A 6,548-nucleotide genomic window follows, 5' to 3' on the forward strand; every position below is an offset into this window, starting at 1 on the left:
TGACTCTGGAGGTTTCGAGGTGTTCTGGCTCTCACCATGGGCTGGTCCCAGCTTCGCCTTGTCACCTTTCTGTCTTGTACCAAGCCCAGCAGGAGGCGACCCTGCCCTGTCTGTGCCCCCTGGAATGTGCTGTTCCAATGTGCCCACCTCAGCCTGAGGGGCAGCTGGGGTGGGGGGCGGTCTGTGGAGAGACCACAGGGCTGCTGGGCCCCCCTGTGGAGGGCAGTGGCCTGTCCTGGCTGTTCCACCCTCACTCAAGGAGGGTCCTCTGTCTGCTTCAGAGGTGGGCTGGCGCTGGGCCCCATCCAGGCTCTGGTCTTCTTCCGTCCCCTTCATGGACACCCCGGAGGAGAAATCCCAGACTGTGGCAGCCCCTCCTGTTTGAGTCCCAGCCACCAAAGCCCCAGAGGAGGTCGGCGGGGGGAGACAAGGAGAGGAAAGCCTTAAGTAGGTGCTTCCGGAACAACTGGAAAACGGGAGATGGCGGTGGGGGGTGGGCATGGGAGAGGGGAGAAAGCGGCAACAGAAAAAAGAGAAGGCACGAGAAAGTACCACCTTCCAGTTCTGGCCCTGAGGCAGACCACCACTGATTTGATACCTACTTGTTTTTACCTAGCATTTTCCAAACAGTGTCAGTATCCATGAAGTCCTGGGGCGATACATTAGCTACAGTTTCCCCAGGAGACATTGAAATCAATAGGTAACAGAAGCCATTTCTATAGAGACAGAAAGATGAGTGGTTTCCTGGGGCCGGGGGCTTGCTGGGAGAAGAAGGGGATGAGAACTAAAGGCATGGGTTTCGTTGCGGGGTGGTGGAAATGTTCTAAATTTGATTGTGGCGTCGGTTGTACAAGTTTGTACTAAAAAGCATCGAATTGTTCACTTGCAAGGAGTGAATTGTATGGTATGTGAATCATACCTCAATAAAGCCTTTACAAAAGCGAAACGAAAAAGAAAGAAAACAAAGCGCGTCTTTGTGAGGCCTGGCTCTCCCTGCACCTCTCGGCCAGGACCGCTTTGGAAATACTTGGCAACGAGAAGTCCACGGCCCTTTCCAGTTCTGACATCTCGGGGCTCTTGCTGAAGCCGTACCGTGAGCGGGGTGAGTAGGGAGCCGGCGTGTGGCAGTGGAAGGGACCCGACTGCCGCCTGGCTTTTCGAGCTAAGCAAGCAGTGGCCAGCCGTCTAGGAACCGGAGAGAGCTGTGACCCACAACGGTGTTCCTACCACATCGAGGGCTCAAAAGCAGTGACCCAAGGCAGCTGCCAAACATCCGTCAGTATTGCACCACCGAGAAAACATCTGGGATCCAAAGTTGCAGCTGCCCTCGGCCTCAGAGACAGTCAGCCACGAGACTGCTGGACACTTCTGTGGGTCCAGGGCTGGCTTGGTATCGACATCGAGGCAGGAAAAGAAACTGGAGCCTCTCACAGCCCCTCAGATGGGGCGGGGCTCCTGGGGTGACTCTTATCCAGGTTGCTCGAGACTGGCCCGGTTTTAGCATCGAAAACCCCACACACCCAGGAAACCCTGTGTTTCGTCCGGACAAACCGGACAGCTGGTCACCCAGATTCCTCACAGACCCCTGAAAGCAAAGGGCCAGGCTGAAAGACTCCTGGAAAGGCCACAAGAACGGCTTTCACTCTCCCTCTGCTCCGATAGCCACAGTGACTGAAAGGAGTCCTGGAGAAGGGAGAGAAGAGGGTCTTACTGTAAGCCTGGCAACCCACTTTCCAGAAACAGAAAACAAGAAGCCAGACTTGAGAATCAGGCCCTTGGCCAGGGCAGCGTGGCCACTCCTGGCCTTTGGGGAGGGGTCTCCATCACAGAGCCACCCGTGGGGCCCAGCGGGCACTTGCTTCCTTCAGCTCCCATGCTCACCCTTGAGGGGGTAAACTGTCACTGATTGTGATGTTTAATTTCATATGTCAACTTGACTGGGCGACAGGGCACCCAGATATTTGATCAAATATTTTTCTGAGTGTGCCTGTGAGGGTGTTTCTGGATGTGAGTAAAGGGAATCGCTGTCTCGAATGCGGGTGGGCTTCATTTAATCAGGTGAGGGGCCTGAATAGTCCAAAAGGGCTGACCATCCCCTGACTTACAGAGAGTTCTTCCTGCCTGACAGCCTCTGAAGGCATCAGGTCTTGCTGGGTTTCAAGCCTGCCAGTCTTTGGACTATACTTTGGCGCTTCATTTTAGGCTTTTGGACTCAGACTGGAATTAAACCATCAGTGCTCCTGGGCTTGTCAACTCAGCTGCAGATCTTGGGGCTGCTGGTCTCCATTATCATGCAAGCAAATTCTGTATAATCTCTCTCTCTCCTATTGGTTCTTTTTTTTTTTTAATATTTAATGTTTATTATCATTTATTATTTTAATTGTTTTAATGTTTATTTATTTTTGAAAGAGAGACAGGGAGAGAGAATGCGAGCAAGGGGAGGGGGGCAGTGAGAGAGGGAGACACAGAATCTAAAGCAGGTTCCAGGCTCTGAGCTGTCAGCACAGAGCCCCACGTGGGGCTCAAGCTCAGGAACCAAGAGATCATGATCCAGCGCAAGTCAGACCATTAACCGACTGAGCCACCCAGGCGCCCCCTATTGGTTCTTTTTTTTTGAAAAGCCCTAATACACTGATGGGTCCCGCTCTCTCTCTGCCCTACTCAGTCAACGACCTTCAAATGAAGATGTTGATTTTTGGTAATTTTGGAAGACTCAGGCTGGTGATGATGTCAACGTCAAGGCAAGGAAGCAGTCAGTTTCACTAGGGGCTAGTTCTTGTGCCGACTTCACGAATTTATGAATGGCTGTGGCAAGAAAGGCCCGCTCCTCCCCTGGTCTTGCCTGTTTGGGGAGTGGGTACTCAGTATACTCACTGTCCTGTGTGGACGTGTCAGAAATAGAGACATCGTTGAGTCCGTTTTGTTCTCAGTCTCAAAGCCTCTGGAGAGCTGGTAACATAAACCCTAAGGTCTTGTGGGGCCTGACATACTGTGAGCTTTAGACACTGACCCCACACAGCTAGCATCACTCACCAACTTGCTCTGAAACAGGAAAGAATACGTGTTCCGACCCCATTCGGTCTTTCTTTTTTTTTTTTTTTTTTTTAATTTTTATTCATTTTTTGGTAGAGACAGAGTGTGAGTGGGGGAGGGGCAGACACCGAATCCGAAGCGAGCTCCGAATCCGAATCTGAGCGGTAGCACAGAGCCGGGCGCGGGGCTCGAACTCAGGAACCGCGAGATCGCCCAACCGACTGAGCCACCCAGGCGCCCCTCCCGGGCAGTCTTTCTTACCCGACTGCAGAAATAGTTCTTGGCCTGAAATCTCACTTCAAATGTGGGTTTAAGGTGTTCTTTTTAGAGGACTTCAGACACTGCCAGGACGCCGGGAGCAACCTTTTTCAGGACGCAAAGCTCGGTGCCCTTAACTTCCGGAAGAGGAGGAAAAGCACAATCTCTGAACTAGGTTAGGTCTTCTGGAGAGTGTTCATCGGCTTCAGCTCACTGAGAAGGGAGTTGGCCAAATATAAAATTCCCCAGTCTGAATCCTTCTCTTTCTTGTAAGAGCAGCTGGAAGACAAGCCACCCAGCTTAGTGTCCCCCCACCTCCCCACCTCGGCTCCCCAGACTTTCAGACCCAGGAGCGCACACAAGTACCGATCCTGACCATTAGGTGTCACTGTTGTACACGACATGGACTGACCTGGGCTCCGGACGATTGACCGCGCTCCAACTTGATCCGCCTTTCGATTTCTGCATGACCGTGGGGTTCCCCAAAGTCTAGCGGTGCCCAGCCTGAGGCCAGTAACCAGTCAACAGTTGACACAAAATACAGGTAAAGCCCACCTGGGCTTTGCACTCTGGCAGTTACAGCTCTTTGTGATGGAGGATGTAAAAGCAGTCGGTATGGTGAGCAGCCGGAAGGGCAAATAAAAATATTTTTTACCGTTGCATTTTAAAATTCATAATAAACTATGTCAAATGTACAGGAAAATTACAGAGGACATTACAAGAAACCCTTGAATTGAATTGCCATGTCTGCTTCAGTGTTTTGCTTTGTTTTATATATGTATTCACAAACATTGTATAGCATCGTTCTGTGTGTTTTCAAATTTTATGTAAATATTCCCATTTCTATTACATCATTTTGCAAGTTGCTTTTACCACCTCAACCATTATTTTTCGTTTTGGGGGTTTATTACTGTCGCTGTAAGTAGCTCTGATTTATTTATTTGAACCACTGTATTGTATTCCATTGAATCTCTACAACAATCAGTTTATAAAATCATTGGCTATTTCCAATTTTGTTATTACTGCAGGTAAGGCTGAAATGACAATTTAAAAACAACTTTATTTAGGTATAACTTACATACCACAGAGTTTACCCACTTTATTAAAGTATACAATTCAATGGCTTTCAGCGAATTTACTAAGTTGTGCAACCATGACCACAGTCAAGTTTCAAACGTTTCTATCACTCCCGTGAGACCCTAGAGCCCATTTACAGGTACTAACCCATTTTCTGTGCAATGACTGTTCTCACATAGGTCTCTGTGCTCATGTGCGAGAGAATCTTTCTCTTTCCACCTAAGAGTGGAATTTAAAAGGCCATGGACATACACATTTCAATTCTCAAATTCTGCCTCATTTCACGTTGTGTGGTTGAAACAATTTCCACTTTTAAAGCAGTGATGTGTATGGGGCGCCTCAGTAGCTCAGCCGGTTAACCGGCGACTTCGGCTCAGGTCATGATCTTATGGTTCGTGGATTCAGGTTATGATCTCACGGTTCGTGGGTTGGAGCCCCACGTCGGGCTCTGTGCTGACAGCTCAGAGCCTGGAGCCTGCTTCGGATTCTGTGTCTCCCTCTCTCTTTGTTCCTTCCCCGCTCGTGCTCTCTCTCTCTCTCTCTCTCAAAAATAAACATTAAAAAAAGAAAATAAAATAAATTCTCTCTTCTTTAAAAAAGGAATAAAGCAGCGATGTGTAGACATCTTCTTTGGCCACATTATTAACATACTTCTTTTGTCCTTTTCTTTAGTTTTGTTCTTTTCCTTGCCAATCTGATTTTAACCACATTGTTGCTTCAATTTGCACTTTCCTAATTTCTTTTTTTTTTTAAGTTATTTATTTATTTTGAGAGGAGGGGAAGAGGCAGAGGGAGAGAGAGAATCAATCCCAAGCAGGTTCCGTGCCATCAGGGCAGAGTCCGACATGGGGCTCAATCTCACCAACCCATGAGATCATGACCTGAGCCGAAATCGAGAGTTGGACACTTAACCGACCTAGCCACCCAGGCGCCCTTTCCTAACTTCTATCTGTTGATGTTTGTTGGCTATTTGGGTTTCCTCTTCTGTGAATTGCCTATTAATGCCCTTTGCTCATCTTCTAATGTATTACCTTTTCCCTATCGATTCGTAGCAGTCTCTTATGTATACTGGGTAATAATTTCTGTTTTCAGTTATACACTTTGGAAATATCATCTCCCAGTCTGTGGTTTATTTAAACTCTAGGGATTTCTGAACAGAAGTTATAAATTTTTATGCAGCCAAGTAATCAACAATTTCTTAGTGGTTTGTGCTTTTCATGTCTTAGGAGAAGTATTTCCCCATCGCAAGTTTACAAAAATATTCTTTTGTATTTTCTTCTAAAAGTTTTAAAGTTTCATATTTCACTTTAGGTCTTTAATCTACCTATAGCTTGTTGTTGTGTGTGGTGAGGAATTGTTTTCTCCAAGTGGACATGCTATTCCTCTACCAAGCCCCATCCTGTGTCACCTGTTCATCTGAGCCTGTTGCTAACACCACAGCATCTCGGTTACTATAGCTTTAGAGCGAGTCTTGATATTTGGAGTGTGACCAAGCTCGATGAGGGCAGGAATTGCTGACTGTTCTGTTAACTGCTCTGTTCCCATCACTTCAAGCTAGAGTACACAGTGTGTGCTTCCCATTTGTTGAATAAAGAAATGAGTGGATATATAGTAGGGCATGTCTCTTCTCTCCTTTTTTTCTTTTTCTTTAGGAGAGTCTTGGCTGTACTTGGTCCTTACTTGTTCTGGATAATGTTAGGATCAGCTGGGCAAGTTCTACAAAACACGTTACTGGACATTTTAGTAGAATTGTTTTGAGCTTAGAGACTAATTTGTGGGAAATTGACATCTTTATAATCCTGAATCTTCCCAGCTAGGAACATGGCATATCTCTAGACTTATTTAGGTTGTCTTTATTTTCTTTAGTAGTGATTTGAGATTTTTCTCTACAAAGGTATGCATGCATATGTTATTGAAATCATTCCTTGGTGCCTTGTAGTTTTTGTTGTTATTATGAACTGATTCTTTTTTCTTTACACTTTCCTACAATTTTTCATTGGTGTTATTTATTTTTGTATGAACAAATCTTGAATTTCCTGAATGTTTTATCTACATCTACGAAGACGATTACATTTTCCATCTATTAATATACATTTCTAATTTTTTAATGTTGAGCCATCTTTGCATATGGGAAAAGCCAGTTGATTTTCTCCATTAGTGCTTACCAACAGAAGTTTCTG

The 6,548-nt window shown here is 46.4% G+C and overlaps 1 long non-coding RNA gene across 1 annotated transcript; it reads left to right on the plus strand.

Moving 5' to 3' along the window:
* Positions 1–708: 708 nt before the first annotated feature.
* LOC128315479 (uncharacterized) lies at positions 709–4,158 on the plus strand. Its single transcript, XR_008298276.1, has 2 exons — positions 709–1,040; positions 1,190–4,158. It is a non-coding gene; the product is annotated as an uncharacterized LOC128315479 (long non-coding RNA).
* The last annotated feature ends 2,390 nt before the right edge of the window (positions 4,159–6,548 follow it).

Source organism: Acinonyx jubatus, chromosome B2 (assembly GCF_027475565.1).
Source record: "Acinonyx jubatus isolate Ajub_Pintada_27869175 chromosome B2, VMU_Ajub_asm_v1.0, whole genome shotgun sequence".
NCBI classification, from domain to species: domain Eukaryota; kingdom Metazoa; phylum Chordata; class Mammalia; order Carnivora; family Felidae; genus Acinonyx; species Acinonyx jubatus.